This window comes from Columba livia, chromosome 9 (assembly GCF_036013475.1).
Source record: "Columba livia isolate bColLiv1 breed racing homer chromosome 9, bColLiv1.pat.W.v2, whole genome shotgun sequence".
Classification (NCBI taxonomy): domain Eukaryota; kingdom Metazoa; phylum Chordata; class Aves; order Columbiformes; family Columbidae; genus Columba; species Columba livia.
The window spans coordinates 17,296,888-17,313,839 of record NC_088610.1 but is presented as its reverse complement, the minus strand read 5'-3'; the positions used below and the strand labels follow the sequence as shown (position 1 = coordinate 17,313,839).

General features: G+C 42.6%; 1 protein-coding gene across 1 annotated transcript in view; it reads right to left on the bottom strand.

Annotated features, from left to right (window-relative positions):
* The window catches only part of IRS1 (insulin receptor substrate 1), a 314,426-nt gene that overhangs the window by 208,800 nt on the left and 88,674 nt on the right, over window positions 1-16,952 (bottom strand). Inside the window, exon 2 of the transcript XR_010474710.1 lies at window positions 8,643-8,741. The gene's annotated coding sequence lies outside the window, so the exon portion shown is untranslated. The remainder of the gene's footprint in view (window positions 1-8,642; window positions 8,742-16,952) is intronic.

Genomic DNA, 16,952 nt, shown 5'->3' with positions numbered 1-16,952 from the left:
AAAATTCTTCTCTCTCCTCCCATCATCTACAACATGGATGGCTGACTTGTGCAGGGAGAAATGTTGTGTCCAGCTAAAGAGTCAACCGGCAAGAACATCAGAGGATTTGTTTTGGCTACACTACAGTAGACGAGAACTGTCTCCCAGCTTGTTTGTCTTTAAAGAGGTTGAACGCATCTCCTCCTGAGCCCCTTGCATTCATGGGAAATGGCCAGCACTCCCAAGAGCCAGAAAAGAAGAGGGAAAAAAAAACAAAAAAGAAGAAAGAAAAAAGAAAAAAAGAAAAAAAAAATCAAAAAAATTAAAAAAGGACAAAAACAAGCAAGCAAGCAAGCAAACAAACAAACAAACAAAAACCCACAACCAAAATACTATGGCCCAGTTCAATTCCTGGACCACCAGTTGGCCATCCCAGATATGAAGCATCAGACTCTTATATCCTGTCCTCCATCTAGGACTCACTGACCTCACCCTCCACAAACTCTGTCAGCCCAAGGCTAACAGGTGCTTTCTGTACATTGAGATTTGTCCTGTCACAGCTACACCAAGGACTACCCTGCAGCAGTGAATCTGGGCTATTAGTCAGTGTAAACACAGCCTTGATAGGGTTGTCCCAATTTACATAAGGACATCAAGCCATTCTCCCTAAGTCAGTGATATTTTAGCATTTCAGCAAGTGCTGGATTTTAAGAGCCAGGATCCTGCAAGGTTTCAAGCAGTCTCAGAACTTCCCTGAGCTGTGAAGGGGCATTCCCAGCACCTGGCTGGCTCCATTACAAATGATGTGGTTGTATGTGTACAGGGAGGGAGAGACTTGCCAAGCTTCCCCTGTGTTCACTTTTACTGCTGCCATGCCCCAGGTAATGCAAATGCCATGTAATTTGAGCATTTCTGTCCTTATTAGTTTATGTTCCCTATGATTTCCTTTGCATAGCTGACATCTTGGGTAGCCTGAGGCCTGCTTCATGTGCAGACTTTATACCCATATAACTAACAACGCAAGGTGAGTGGCTTTTCTATTTCAAAGCAATTCATTCAACACTGCCTCTCAGGCAGACCCAGCTATGAGGGTGCCTTGCAGTACTGCAAAGCATTCCTCCTCCCACAGAGACAAACCATGCCACCATCCTCACAGGCCTGCAGCGTGTGTGCTGGGGGTTCGCAGCCCCCGCCAGCTGAGCACTTGCCTGAAAAAAAGAGCCACAGTTCTGTTGATAAATACTTTTGAACTACACATTCATAACCTCGGCATCAAAATGTGGCTGTGACATTTCCTTTTGTTTGCCAGGATAAATCCCTTTGTGCCTTGAGGGGTGGGAGAAACAGCATTCAAAAGCTGCTTCCTCTGATCCGGCCAGGCCCGCCAAGTGTGGCCCTCAGCCCCGCCACTGCCCCAGGCCAGGCAGGGTCCCCACAGCCCCGGCTCAGCTCGCCGGAGGCACGCACCCGCCGGAACGGGAAGGCCCTCATTGCACTCAATTGTTTTCCTGAATGCCTTTATGAACAACAGCGAAAGGAAATATTACAGCCTGGCCGGCGGCCAGGGGCCTGCTTGGTGCTGCAGCGCGGGGCTGGGAGCAGCCAAGGCAAACACGCTCCCAGCACTGCCGCAATTTTCGCCTGTGTTTCAAATTAACCGCTGCTCTCCAGCCCCGGTTTCCAGACCAGGGGATCGTGGCCCTTTTGTTTCTAACATGGCCAGTTAGTTACAGCACTGCTGCCAGCTCACCTTGGCCATCCAGGCACCCACCGCTGGGCCTCCACGCTGGGCTAGCCCCAAGCCCCACTGCCCCCTTGGGCCCCACTGCTGGATGGGCAGGCAGAGCACAGCAGCCAGCTGGGGCAGGGGGCAGCTGGGGGAAACCATGTGCCCCTCAGAGCTACATGCAGTTTCACTTTGAATAAAGGCCCTTCTGCAGCTTGGGAGGTAGAAAAATAAAAGTAGGTTCCCTCCCGTAAGTGCAGTGGGGCTGTGGGAGGGAGCACCCCAGGACACAGCCAGCCATGCCTGTGGAGCCACCATGAACCCCGCCACCCAGCCCCAGCAGGACCAGGTCCTGGGAGAGCCCGGCAGCAAGTCTGGACTCCTGCGGTAGCCAATGGCTCTTAGTGACAGGGGGAGAGGAGGATGAGGGCAAGTTATAGTTCTCACCCTTGCCTGGGCTGCCTCTACCTGCTCATCCCCTGCCTCACCCTTTCAGGGAGATATAAAGAGTATGGCTCCAGGGTGCCCCGTTCGACCCCCAAAACAGCCATGTCCTGGTCACCAGCCAGCTGCCCATGGAGCAAAGCTGGGCTAGGATTTCACCTTTTGAGATAGGCACAGTGGGAGCGCATGTGAAAGCAGTTAACTGTGCAGCTATTTGGTCACAGGAATTTACGTGCTCAGCTGCCGAAACAGAAGGTTGTGTGGTGAACAGGAGATGTTTAATAGATTTGTAGCAATGGGTGGTGGGGCTTTTAAATGTGGCAGTCTCTTCAGCTCCAGAATGAGAAGCACAGTGAGTTCATATCTCTAAACCCATTAACTTCAGAGCAAGGGCAATAGGGTAAAATCTGGCATGGGGCAGAGGCAGAACCAGCCATGCTTTACTCTTAAATCCAGTCATCAGTGGGATCAGAGTGGCACACAGGACGGCAGCTCACACGCTACCAGGAGATCGTTCCTCCCATCGTTTTCCAAACTCCACAGGCAAAGTTTGGGAATCACTATTTTACAAGCCTCGATAACATCCAAGAAATCTTCCAAGCACTACTAGCAACATGTTTTGAGTTTGCAAGAGGCTCTGTCACAGAGAGAGCTCTCTAAAAAATAAAAATTAAGGGGATCAAGATAAGAAAATAAATACTGCTGACCTAGCATTCCATTCCCAGGGTGAAACTCAGGCAAATCAAGCATTTCCTACAGCTCTTTGCAAACATTGCTTCTTTGGAGGCGGGATGAATGGAGCAGTGGACTGGGACTCAGGACACCTGGACTTCATTCCCAGCTGTGCCACTTATCTGCTGAGTAACCTTGGGATATCACTGTAACATGACACTGAAGTCCTCAAAATCTATGAATGAGAAGTGTTGCGCAGGAACTAGGCTATTTCACCATCTTCCCACAGCACTGACATGCAATCCTCTGTCACAGCTGGCATTTCTGTCACAGCTTGCTTACAGTCCTAATCCTGCAAAGAGTTCTCTGTGGAAGGGGCTTCTAATAGAGCAGTTCTGTTTGCAAGAAATGAGTCCAAAAGAGATGGATTAAGCCAGAGGCATACTTCTACCTGGATTTTTTATAGAGTTCTGTTCCATGTTACAAATTAAAATCCACAGAACCAAGACAGCATTCCAATTTCAGACACTCACTCTGTGGCACTGACATTGTTGTCTGTGTTTCTGAAGTCCCATTCACATGTGCAGCGATAGGAAAAAACAATAACAGTAGGTGATAACTAGATCTGTTCAGTCAGACAAAAGTACCAGTCAGATTCAATTTCTGTAAACCACTAGGACTTTTATGCCACTGGGAACAGTATCCATATGGCTGTAACACCAGCTTCCCCCATTCTCAGGTAAAAGCTTCACAGAACACCCAAAAAGGGAGAATCTGTTCAGTCCTGCCATATATTGTGCGCTATAGGACACCTGTTTTCAAGTCAATCCTTGGCTGAAGCCAGTGAACCAATGTGCCTTATACAGTAGGACTGAGGCCTACATTTTAAAATCTTGAAGAGACACTGAATTGAGCTTTATCATCAGGACAGGATCAGTTCAACATCTGAATCTCCCAGGAGCCATATACATGATTTATCTGTCTGAAGGCTTGGAATCCTACCTAGCCTAGGAAATGGAGCCTTGGACAGGCCACAGGACATATATCTTACCTTACGGTTTGTGAAGTGCCCATTGCCAAGTTCCTAAATGTTGAGCTTCAAAAATATCACTCAGAAAAAGCTAAGAATCACAGTTATCTAACCCATAAATATGAAATCCTTCATGATCTCTACCAGACTGGAATAACCAAACTCTTTTGTGACAAAACCTTTTTTTCTCTTCTGAAACCAATTCAAGTTTTTCATAGGTTTAGAAAGTGTGTTTCTGGCCAAGGTAGATAAGTCACCAAAACAGCAATGAGGGGCTATGTATACAGTTATACAGCATTGTAGATAATTTTATCTATTTGCACAAGGTTATTTATTACCTGAACATCACTGGCATGCACAGACTGGATGTAACTAAATCATTCGACCTTTTTTTCCATGTCTGCAAGTTGTCCACACATTGCAAAATTCTCAGATGCATCATGAAAGACCATATAGGTCTACATCTCAAACAGAAAGAAGTAAAAATGAATGTCAGATATGTGCCTTCAGCTGCAACTCCTTCACTGTAAGAGAGGATGGGTGCATCACTTATGTCATATCTCTAAGTTAAATGAGCCTTTCATTCAAAAGCAAATCTTAAGGCTGATATGCCTTACAGAACACAAATTCTGAAATGCATAGATATTCACTGGTAAAACCCTGAGTCACAATTACTCCTTATATTACCATCTGCCCTGGTGGAATTTAAAGAAGAAAATACAAAGAATGTCACAGACTGTAGGAATAGAAACATGTTCAGTTTGTTGTTGTGGCACTGTACAGGGCTTTGCCAAAGAATATACTCACACATGTGAAGCTGAGTATCTGGAACCTGTGAGATCTGCAAGTCTGAAGCTGGAAACATCATCAAACACAAGGAACTCACCTTCCAGAGCAAATCCCCTAGATGGGCTGCGCTTCTGCTGAGTTCCCAAAGTCTCCTGATGCAGGACAAGCCACTATCGGTCAGCCTGAGATCTGAGGCTCCAAGAGGCATTGAGATCACGTTCCCAAGATAGCCATACACCAGATGCAAGATTATATTATTTAGCAAAGCTGCAGCAATTCAGCAAAAATGCATGTAATTCCAAACATTTTAGCCTCAACAGATATGTGTTTGTAGACCTTGGCATCACTGGAACATTTCCAAACTGTTCCACTCCCATCGGCTCTGTTCATCCCAAATCTGTGGATTGTACTACACCTCTGACATACAGGTACACACAAGATAAAGAGAGCACATTGGAATAAGGTTATGGCCCAAAGTTTCAGTGGCATGAATGACAGAGGCAAATGATTAGATTAGACCTGGATCCAGCTGTGATGTTCAACAGGTCCTGGCTGACACGCTGTACTGAGAAGTGCTAATAGGCGCAGGCAGATGAAGAGACGCAGAAGAGGGAACTATCGGACTCCCCAGTAAATGCGTCCTTGCCGAGGTCATGAACAAATCACCAAGGTTATCCCTGTTTGTGGCATATCTAGAGACATCTAAAATAAGACTATATGAAAAAGGCTAAGATAGAAGAAGTTTATGTTTTATTTGGAGAGTATTTAGAAAACCAAACAGGCAAAGGGCCTTGTGGATCTGCTGACCAGCTCCGCCTATTAGAATAAAAAGGAGTTGTGGGTGTTACTAGCCCAGACTAAGAAACATCTTTACCTTGAGGCATCAGTGCTTAGAGGCCAACAGGGCATTTCAAGTCTTCCCCTTAAGTACCAGTATGAAAAAGAAGAGCAATTGATGAGAACAGATTTTTTTTGGTTGCACGTCCCAACAATGGAGCAAACTACATAATCTTTACTCAGGTAAAAGCCACAGACTTTAATTCTGCACATCATGGTAGACTATAGTGAAGTAAAAGAAAATGCTCCTGCTTTATTCTGAAATAGCAATCTGGACCTCATTTGATAAGAGAGTAAAACATGATTAAAGTAGTAAATCTTAAAAGATCATGAGGTAACCCTGCTTCTTGTCTACTAGAAGGGAAAAAAAAAAAAAAAGGCTGCATGTTACATTGCAGATTGTATTTCATCTAATAAAAAAGTTTTGTTGTTAGTCCACAAATACACAGAATGTCACGGGGAAACAATTTGTTCACCAAAACTGGTAGCAAGGAACAGCAGGAAGGAGTATAAGTTATTAAACTTTGGTTTGCTTCTGTCATTGCAGGAAGGGAAGAATTGGCCAAGTCAGGGCTATTTCCCAGTATGGCACAGGGACTTTGATAGCCAGCTGGTAATACATTTACCAGCTATCTAGTTTTACCAGAAGTGTCTTGACCTGAGCTGACTCATCTGTGTCCCAGGAGGATGACTAATCATTCTGATTTACTGTGCTGTGGCCTGCTAGCCATTTCAGTGCTGTTTACATTGGTTCCAATACAATATTTTATACAGAGGCAACTAGGTTCTCTATAGGCACAGTTATTTAAACTAGATTCAAAACTAAGAAGAATTCACCACCAAGCATCCACAAAATTGAAATAAGTACAAGAGGACACTCTGGGCAACCTTTGGAAAAAAGCTGAAACTTTAAAGGGCAGGCAGAGTCACAGACAAGCTAATAAGCTAATTAAGCCTGAAGTTAGTTGATAATTGAAGGCATCTTCCAATGAAGTTACAAAATCCTGAGGACTGCATGTAGTCTACAAAGAACCCACATGATTATTTTTTACAAGGAAGCAGTGGAGCACTGTGTTAAGGGAAACAATCTCAATTCTATTAAATTAATAGCTCTTGATGTTGAACACACTAGAAACCATGCTGTGGAATTAGCAAAAAAAGGCCTCTTGAAAAAGCCAGCTAATAGTTTGGAGGGTGTGGGTCCACATGCCTTCATTTGGGCCAAAACCTTGTTGTAAATGAAGCTCTATTCCAAAAAAAACCCATACTTGAGGTGGGCATCACTGCCCATATGTTGTTTTCATGTGATACTGCTATCACCATCAGGCAGCAGTCAAGAAAATTCCATTTGTGAGACTAAAGTAGACTAAGCAGAGGACGCAGCAAAGCATGAAAAAAGAGGTACAGCACAGCTGACAGAGAGCATTTTCCAGAAGCATCTAAAATCCACATGCTCAGATATACAGCAGCACCTCACTAACTACAGTAGTTTGGCTATTCCCACTAGTATTACTCTTGAGATTCCACACTGATTTTACAAATAAAGACACTGATTACATTTCTGCAGCAGACTACCATATTGCTGGATTTTCTGCCCCAGAATTTTATCTAGGAATGGAAGGAAGATGATGATTTTGCTTGCCCAGAACTCCTCTACTACCCAGTCTCAATATATGCACATTGTTCTTCTGAACTGGCTCTGAGCCCAAGGTGGAGAAGTATAACAATGCCCTCCACTCCCGTCCCGGCACACCAGGGTGAGAAGTGCTGTGGGAAGACAAACGGTGGGAAATGGGCAGGGAAGAGCTTTGAGTTTCTGGTGCAGGCAGAGGAACAGTGAGAGTTGGAGATAGGGTGGTCTCTGGAGCAGAAAAAGTTGCAAGTCAACATGGGCAGTTTCTGTTGAGGCACTTCTAACCAACCACCTGGTTAAATGATGGGTGTGTATGCACAAGAGTGTCCAGCCAAGTCCTTTCACACATCACTGCAAAGCCCCTTCACACACTGTGTCTGATTCTCCCTTTCCAGCACAGCACATCCTGTCAGCAACGTGGCTGCCGAGTGCCTCAGCACCTGTACTGTGCTCTTGGTAACACGCAAGCAACCTCAGGCCAACCATGTGTAACAGAGCGAGACTTTGTGTTCAGTTCTGTGCACAAAAGGGCACTGAATACCGCCCTCTTTCCCAAACCCCAGCTCTGAACAGTTCCTCCCTAAACAGCTCCTATACAATTAATAAGTAGTAAAAATGTCACTGTCATGAAAATCAGCAAGCTTGCAATACAAAGATGGGATGTACTGTGTTAAGGGCATCACTTCTCAGAGGAGAAGCACAACTTAACCCAATAATAAAAACTCCTTCAAATTAGTGGGAGGTGTAACAAATCCCACACAGAGCAGGACACAGCACAGGCAAACACTGACTCCCCCAGGTAGCCCTGGATTTCAAGCACAAGGGGCTAACTTTTCTGCTCCCTTTGAGCATATTAGTCAGAAGTTCTCTCAAAATCACCTGAGTAGTAGCTAAGTCTGCTCTCTGAATGCAACCTAGGGAAGAAAAAGAACTTCTGGGGATAAGTATCTTCCTCAAAAATTGGAACAATAAAAAGTAATTGCACCAAATCCCTATCTTAACCTCAAGCTGAGGGCTTTTATTTTATTTTGCACTTGTTTCTTTGAGGTCTGCAAGGAATCCTTACCTTTTACTTCTAGAAAGGCTCCTTTCTTCACCTGACCTTCTATTTTTGGCCAAAATAGAAACAAGAATTTTCAAGCCCAACAAATTCAGAAGAGTTTTCTCATACCGATCAACACTTTATGTTGTTCGCACAGACTTTTTACACAACACATATTGCTACTTGCATAGTCAAAATCTTCACAAAAACATAGATTTTTCTAAGCAGATCTCTTGTTTATAAATTAATTTGTAAAGAGAATAATATATTTAAAGAATTTGCCCAAAATTTGTAACTTCACACTCATTTCTGAGAGAACTGAATTGCTTATAGTGGCTTCCACGTAGAAAAATAATATTGATACAAACAAACATCTGCTAGCTGCACGTGAGAAACACTGTTTTATTACACTGAACTTTGTATTGTCAGTGATGTTACTAGTGACATCTTCAATCACTGATAAAAAAGAATTTGTATTTTCTCAACTCACGCTCATGAAATGGTCTTTTCAAGTGGATCTGTCATTGTGGTTTCCTGGATTTCTTCAGCCTTGCTGGAAACCTTGTAAATTCCCATGGCTCATGGTAAGCTAAGGAAGGAAATAAAAAATAGTAAATACCATTTCAGTGGTGTAAGCCCTTTTCTGCTCTTTTTTGGCTGAGAGTGCATTTTGGGAGATTATTATCGGCTTTTACACAAACTTCAGAACAGTTCCAGCTGGGAATCCCTCCGTATGTCCATTTTGCATCCTCAGTTAATCTCCCACCAAACCAGTCTTCACTAAAGATATATACTGGTAGACTAACAACTGGGTGAATTAAGTGGGTCTGAGCTGCTAGTTTATTTTACAGGAGTACTTGACAATATCAATACAATCAATGAATGAAGCAACAGGAAGGAAAATCACTCTTTAATATCACATTACTTCCTACAGCTACAGAACAGAATGTGTGAAAGAAACTATAAAATAAAATCAGATTATCTGTTTCCATGTGCAGTGACCAGATACTTAATATCTGTTGTTTTTTAATATTATTGTAGATGCTTGAAACACTGGAAACAAAACATATACAGAATATTTTTACTGCACAGAGGAACAACTGCAGGAATACCAGAGTGCTGAATGCTTTCTCAAGTTATACCTCTTTTTGCACTCAGATCGCATACTAAAATTGCTTGTGCTGCTTACTGTTTGTATTGCTGCAGGTGAGATCAGAATGCAATCCAGCACAGTTGTGGAGAGCATGAAATACACAACAAGGACTATTAGTTACTGAGTCCAGTTTCACTTTTCATAAAGCACCTAACTGTCTCATATGCTGTAAACAATCCCATGACTTCTGGAGAACATGAATAATAGTGGAAGGATCCTGCCCTCTGAACAGAAGATCCCAGATTTTGCTGCAGTTTTTCCAAGAAAAGACATTGGAAGAAATTCTGACTGGCATAATGCTGTTAGAGGAATATTGACGCTGAGTTGACCTGGTAACAGCACTCAGAACTGGAAAAGAGATTTAAATGGTGCATTCTGGTGAGGGGTTCAAAAGTCAGAAGTCATAAACCAAAATAATTGTGTATACCGGAAATGTAAACTATTTCACCCAGGGTCAGAATAAAGAACTCATGGAATTAGTTGCCAAGTATGAACATGGAAACAAGTACTGCAGTCTAAGTGGCCTGGAGACATCTTGGCACTTTTATGGAGAGAGAAGGGATTAAAGGATATAGTGACAAAACAGAAAACTAGGAGTTAAGAGAAACTTAAGGGGGGACAAGCCTGTGAGGTCAAGTGGCATTTTCATCTCCAGACATTTCTTCTATGTCATTCTTCCCAAAGACATCATGTCAGATTGAATAAACAATCACTAAAGCTTAGATGAGGAATGGACTTCTACTGGATTAAAACAAGGACGAAGCAGCACTATCTTTTCCTTTGCTCCATAATAAAAGTAACTGCTAACAAACAAGAACAGACTTCTTTATCTATATACAGTGCCATGCATTTGACCCACTCAATCCAATGTAGCACACAAGGTTTTCTCATATCAGCCTCTTCCTGTAACCTTATCTTCTCCAGTTCCATCAGAATACCACAACTGACTAGATAAAAAATTAAACTGATATAGCTTCATGTCAGAACACAACACAGCTGTCTAATGCACACTTCATTGGTGGCACAATTCTTAAAGACCAATAGTATTTCTATACTACCCAAGGAATTTGCAGTATTAGCATGGGCACGTCACATGCAATTGCAGGACGCACATGGAACTACCATAATATCGGTTTAAATGGCAAAGCACTAATAAAGGCACTATTTTAGACTTTTGTACCCTGCTCTCTTTTTAGAAGAAAACCTGTTCCCAGTAAGAGGTTGCATCAGATATGAAACCATTTCAATTGGAAGCTACATACCTATATAAAAAAAGATGTGTATTTTTCATTTAATGTGTCAGGTATTAAAGCAAGACTGTAGTAAAAGTTCTTACTATCTGACTCTTCTAGAAATTGTTCATAGAAGTGAATTAATTCTTTTACATTTTAGGTGCTTTCCTTTGCCTCTTGCACATGTTGTCACAAACTGCAACAGCTGAAGGCACAAAGATTTCTCTAACCAGCTTTGTACTGGTCTGTCCCCAGGACATGTGAGAATCTCAACTATTCTGTGACACTAGCTCACTGCATTGTGCTGTGTCCCAGTTTGTTGAGTTGGGCTCTAATTTCTTGGTCTCCAATGTGCCTACGAAAATAATACCCAAGAAGGAGAGTAGGTAGATTATGCCGGGGTGATGCTCATCATGGAATTATGAGTACACTGGTAAAACTGTCTTGCAACCTGACCTTCCTAAAGAGCATAAACCCAATCTCATTTTCCAGAGACAGGCCCAGCTGGATACATATCATCATATAATCCCACAGCCATTTCTTTTCCAAAAGACTCAATAATGCTTAACTGGGTTGTCTCCAGATCTTGCTTGCTGACAGGCTTCCTCACAGGCAGAGGCCCTGGATAGATTTTGTACCTTTCTAATGCTGAGGAAAGTCCCCAAGCGAGCCTGATCCATGGCAGCAGCCAGTCAGGCCAGACGGACAGGGATTCTTCAGCAATACAGGAGCTTGACTGGGAGGTGATTCAGATCAGAAGAGTGTGGTGCAGGCCCACATTCAGGCAAGGGGGTTTGTCCAGAGGTAAGAAAGATGTCAATGTTTTTCGAATTGCAGCAGATCTATAACTGGAACAAATCTTGGCACTTTTGGAGCATTGCAATCACTTTATCAGAGGTCCAGTCAGTTTTTACAAAAGGCCTAAAAAAGATTGTGTCTTACGCATTTTGCATAGAAACCAGCTCCAATCCTGGGATGTGGCATTAAAGAACGTTCCTCTGACTCTACCCACGGAGACAGCTTCCCAAAACCTTTCAGCTTTCAGTTACCACTTAAAACTGATGTCAAAATCTTTGCAAACTGTTTATTAAAATAGGCAAAGGTTTGTTTGTTTTTCCTCTTTCATCTTCTTGAAAACATTATAGAATAACACTTCTTTAAAACACCTCTGAGCTGCCCTAGAATTTCAGCTAACCTACATTTGTTTCTATCCAGTGTTAGTCTGACATCCCCTGTCTCCTCTGAACCCCATAGTACTATACAAAATGCCTTCAAAACTTATCTAGGTTTCATATAACAGAGAAACTTGCTATTTTGGAACTGATAAAAAGATAATTCAAATTGTAATTATTAACCATTTACCTCTTGTAAAGCTTACCCTTTACAGCATAAAGCCATTCTCTCAAATTCGAAATTTGTTTTGTTAAGCCTAATTTGGCTTCTAATTTAGTCTGCAACTGATTACTTCCAACATTCTGACATTTTAGGGCATCAAAGCTCTTCCTTAATTGAAAAGAACAATTAATTATAGCATAGTATACAATCAGAAGCTACGAATTGGTACTATTTTGTCTTCTGAGAGACCTGCTATAGAGACAGAAACGTATTTGTGGATGGATACTTCATAGAAGTAGATGCAAGATGCAGTTCACCTGTCTAGAACTTGTCCAGTCATGATTCTAAAAAAAATTACACACAGACACCCAGGCAGAGATTGAACAAGTTGAAGGCGGCAAAGAAAGATTATCATCTCCTCCTACTACAGTACATGGGTCACAGACCCCACACATCCTACAGATTATCCATCTGATAGTGTAAGACCCCATAAGAGCAGCCTGCAGGATGCACAGTGTGCTGCTCCATACGCACCCTCCATGCACACGGCCTGTCCAGCAGCCGGGAGCACGAGATTGCCTGTGCCTGGGGAGCCGTGCGGGCTCAGGGCTCAGCACAGGGCTCAGCACAGGGCAAGCAAATGGAAATGTGGGATTTTTCAGTGTTAGCTCCGAGTTCACATGATGTGTTTAGGGTCTCACTGCTGCATAGGCTCACTCCTATCTGCTCTGGTTTGCCATTTTGGTCCAAGATTTTGTATGCTCTGTAGAGATATGTCATTAATGCAACAACTCTCATGAGCATTCGTCTATATAGAAGATCAGTGCTCAAGCAAAACAAGTTACTATCCTCCCTGAATCCTCCCATACCATTGCTATGGTAAAGCAATTTGGAACAAAGGATTTGAAGCTCATTATTCAATAATGAGTGTCATTCAGATTTCAAATTCTGCCTGGTTCTGTTAATTACATGTCAACGATTTTTTTTCCTCCTTTTTCAGCAGAAAAATAAGGTGCTGCCACTGGCAGTCTGCCTGAAAGGTTCAAATGTCAGGGCAGTAATTTTGAATAGAATGGATTTGATTCAGCAGATGCAAGAATAAAAATAGCTATTAGAGATTCCCTGATAAGTTGCTGTGACAGGGAAAAGCTTAGAACTCCTTTCACCCACCCGCCTGTGTGACTTTGGCTCTGTCCTGAATGGTACAGCACAAAACACAACACCAGAAGAATAAAATACCTGGCCTAAACTCTCTGTGGCTTTTCCTTTGGCCAGGACTAATGGTTCCCTCCTTCACTTTTTCAGCTGAGGGATTGACAAGGGAGTATCATGGCCCTGCTTTGGCCAAGTGCTGAACACAGTGCACGAAGGGGCAGAGGGTGGTGGGCCGCAGCCAGCAGGACATGATCCTCCTGCATCAGGAAGGAAGCCCAGAAAGGGTAGTTCTGCTACTATGAGGCAGGAACTGCTATTTATATATTAATTGCAGTTAGGGGGTCAGAACAGGGCTCAGATCAAGCTGCCATTGAGCACCTTGTCCACTCTAAGAGCACACAACAGTGACTCAAGCTTCTGACAACCCAGATGTATATCTGACTTCAGTACCTCACTGATGCTTTAATGCACCTTCTATATTTATCTTATATATGGCTTTTAACAGCTCTTTCTTGTCCAGGTTATATCAAAATAAATTTCAAACACAGGAATGATTCTGCATTGGATAGCTAACACACTTCTGGTTTGCTACTTCTGGCTGTCAATAAAGGTCTGAAGAGGCACTGCATCTCATCCCTCCTGAAGGCTCAGAGACACACCAGGGAAGCAAGCAAAATTGCAAAAAATAAAATAAGAATAAAACAAAAAAAACAAACAAAACAGCATACCCCACAACTTTAAATACTGGAAATACGCAGAGAGCAAAGAGAAGGTTTTAAGTAGCTGGATGTTACTTAGCTCAGACAACCCAATATCATACAGCTTCAAGTCATATAACTTCTCCCATGAAGAGAAATAAGTGTCCCATGGCATTTCACTATTAACAGCATTTAAGGCAAGTACAAGAGAGGAAGTATCCCCGGGGGAAAAATTCCCCTCTTAAACATGTTCACCTTTTTCAGCATCTCTTTTATCTGGCAATTTATGAGGACAGCATGTAACCTGACCTGCCTCTAAAGAGAACACACATTGCCACACATTAAGTAGCTACTTCTGATGAGCAGTAACAAAGAGGTGAGGGGCTTTCTCCCCAGCTCCTCTGGTACCCTGGGCAAACAGCCTCTGAAGACTCCCTAGCAGAAACCTCCACCCAGGCACAGCAAAGGGGCAAGGATATTTTGCCTCTTTGGACCTCACCTTCCCTACTGTAAAAAATAAGAAGAGACATCCTGACCTTCACTGTAAAGCATTTGAAAGAGAGAACTGGTAAATAAGAATTAGTCATCATTGTTCAGTGAGGATTCAAGGAAAAGGTGAAACCAGGGTTATAGAGATAAATAAGATGACTTTAAAATTCTTGGAGAAGACTGCCCCAGGAGAGGGATATTTGAAGTAAGGGGCTCTGTATTCTCTCCCTCCTCCCCTGGGGACAATGGCATCAGAAAGTAGCAAAGATGCTGACTCTTCCTCAGAACTGCATGTCTTCACCATAGCAACTGGCAAATAAATATTGTTAAATTAAAAACAGACTGGGACAGGTATGTCTCAATAAACACAAAATAGTGATGCTGTTTGGCCATTTTGTTAACCACTTCATGTTTCCTTAATACAATCATTCACAGGCTGCCTGAGATCTTTATTTAAAGAGCTGTGAAAGGCACCACAAAACCAAAAATAGGACATTTAAATAGTTTAAAGCTTTCCTTGGAAAAGTACCTAGCTGCATAAGACCAGCTCATGTGTCCAGAACTGTCACATGGATAAAGAAGGTCCTTTAAACATTGAAAGAATGTGTCCTGTCTTCCACCATTATGCATTTTACTGACCTTTTATGGTTGTCTTCCACTATTTCTACACATGTGTTTTCTACCTACCATTCTCAAAAATTCTTCCCCACCAATGCTTTCAGTTCTCCTGCTATCTTTTGAGACTTTTGCCCTAGCTGAACTGTCACACTAACCTGGCTTCTCCAAAGGTGCTGCCTGCAGCTAGTTCTGTGCAGAAAAGCCACCAACCTGGAAAAGCAACAGGGAAGGTTCAATTAAAGGCAGTACAGAAGATGTGCTTCATGTGTGACCTCTCTCCTGCTCTCCAATGACATATCAGCCTCCTTGATTATACCTACAGATAACAGCAAAAACAATAAACGACACAAGAGAAAACGACTTGTCAAGATAGATCATGACCTGTGCCACCAATTTCCCTATTAAAGGGATGGTTTTGGTTTTTACTAGCACTTATTTTCCACTAGGGATGTAACAAGGCTCAAAATTCTCAATCTGTTTCTGTTGTCAAGAAAGAGATCACTCTTCTAACTTTTATTTCTGTGGTGGCATACAAGATTAAAAACAAAATTAATGACCAAAATCCTTTTGCCACCTGAAAGGACAGAATTTGCAGTCGAATATTTCCAGGATCTTTGATTTACAGCTCTGCCTCTCAAAATGTGTTTTTTCTTGTCTCATTTGGGTATCCCCAGGCTTTTCCAGGCTCTTTCTATCTCTCCTTTTCTTTTTTTTTTTCCCCAGACATAACCAAATGACACAAGGAGAGCAGCATTACCTGTTCCCATAAAGATGAAAGCCCCAGGAAAGTAGTGTATTTAACACCTTTCAAACAACCTAAAGAGCTTGAGAAGATGAGGAGAGAGAATTCTCTGTCAATGCATATTGCTCCACAGAGACCTTACAGCAGCCTTCCAGTACCTAAACAGGGGGCTACAAGAAAGCCAGAGAGGGACTTTCGACAAGGGCATGTAGTGATAGGACAAGGAGGGGTAATGGCTGTAAACTGAAAGAGGGGAGATTTAGATTAGATATAAGGAAGAAATTATTCACCATGAGGGTTTTGAGGCACAGGAACAGGCTGCCCAGAGAAGCTGTGGATGCCCCATCCCTGGAAGTGTTCAAGGCCAGGTTGGATGGGGCTTTGAGCAACCTGGTCTAGTGGAAGGTGTCCCTTCCAAGTCATTCTATGATTCTATAAGGAAAATCAACTAATGTCCACTGGCCTTTAGGCTTACTCGCTCTGGGTACAGGCTTATGCCACTGCTCACCCAACATGGTCTGAATTAAATTCCATGTAAAATGGTCAGAATCCTTTTGCACAGGGTCTTACCTTCCCAAAGGAGACAGCCTCTGTCTACTCATCCGTACGCAGATTGCCTGTACTTGGCTCTGCACACAGAGCCCTAAGAAAGTAATTTCAGAAACAGTGTTCTAGATTTCTTAAACAAACAGTATCCATTGGAATAGTTACTGCCAAGGATTAAAATAATGCCACAGTGATTTTTTCCAGGCACTCAACAATACAGCATTTTTTTTCATTCAACGGCCTTTCATGTGACACTTTTATATAAAAATGTTTACAGGAAATAGCAAACTTCCCTTTTATTCTTCAGGTTTTACGTACCTCCATAAAATGCAAATGCTGAGTGAAGTCATTGAACTACCTGACACTTAAAAATGAACACATCTAAGTATCCTGCTTAAGATCAAATGGTGGCTCCCAGCAGCTATACGGATATTTCAAACACTGGATAACTGATTTTCCTCCTGGCTTCCAACTGCCACTTTTAATGAGGAGTTAAACAGTGAATCTTTATTAGCAAAGACTGTGGGCATTAGGGGGTCAGACAAAGGTGCTTTCCATTTGCACTTGCGCAGTGCCATGTCCAAGCCTTTACCTTTGTGCAGACTTTTAAAACTTGAAATGAGGACTGGGGACTGTCACAGAGACAAAACACATCGAGGAACACACAGTCCTGCAGCATGCCGGAGTCCATGCACTTTCTACCAGACCTGTAAGAAATCTGGCAACAGCTGCTGTGGAGTGCCAGCCAAAACAACAGAATCCACTTCTGCAAGGGCTTTTCCAAAGAAATGAAAATGGTTCAAATCATCAGAGAACTTTCAGAATTCTCCCA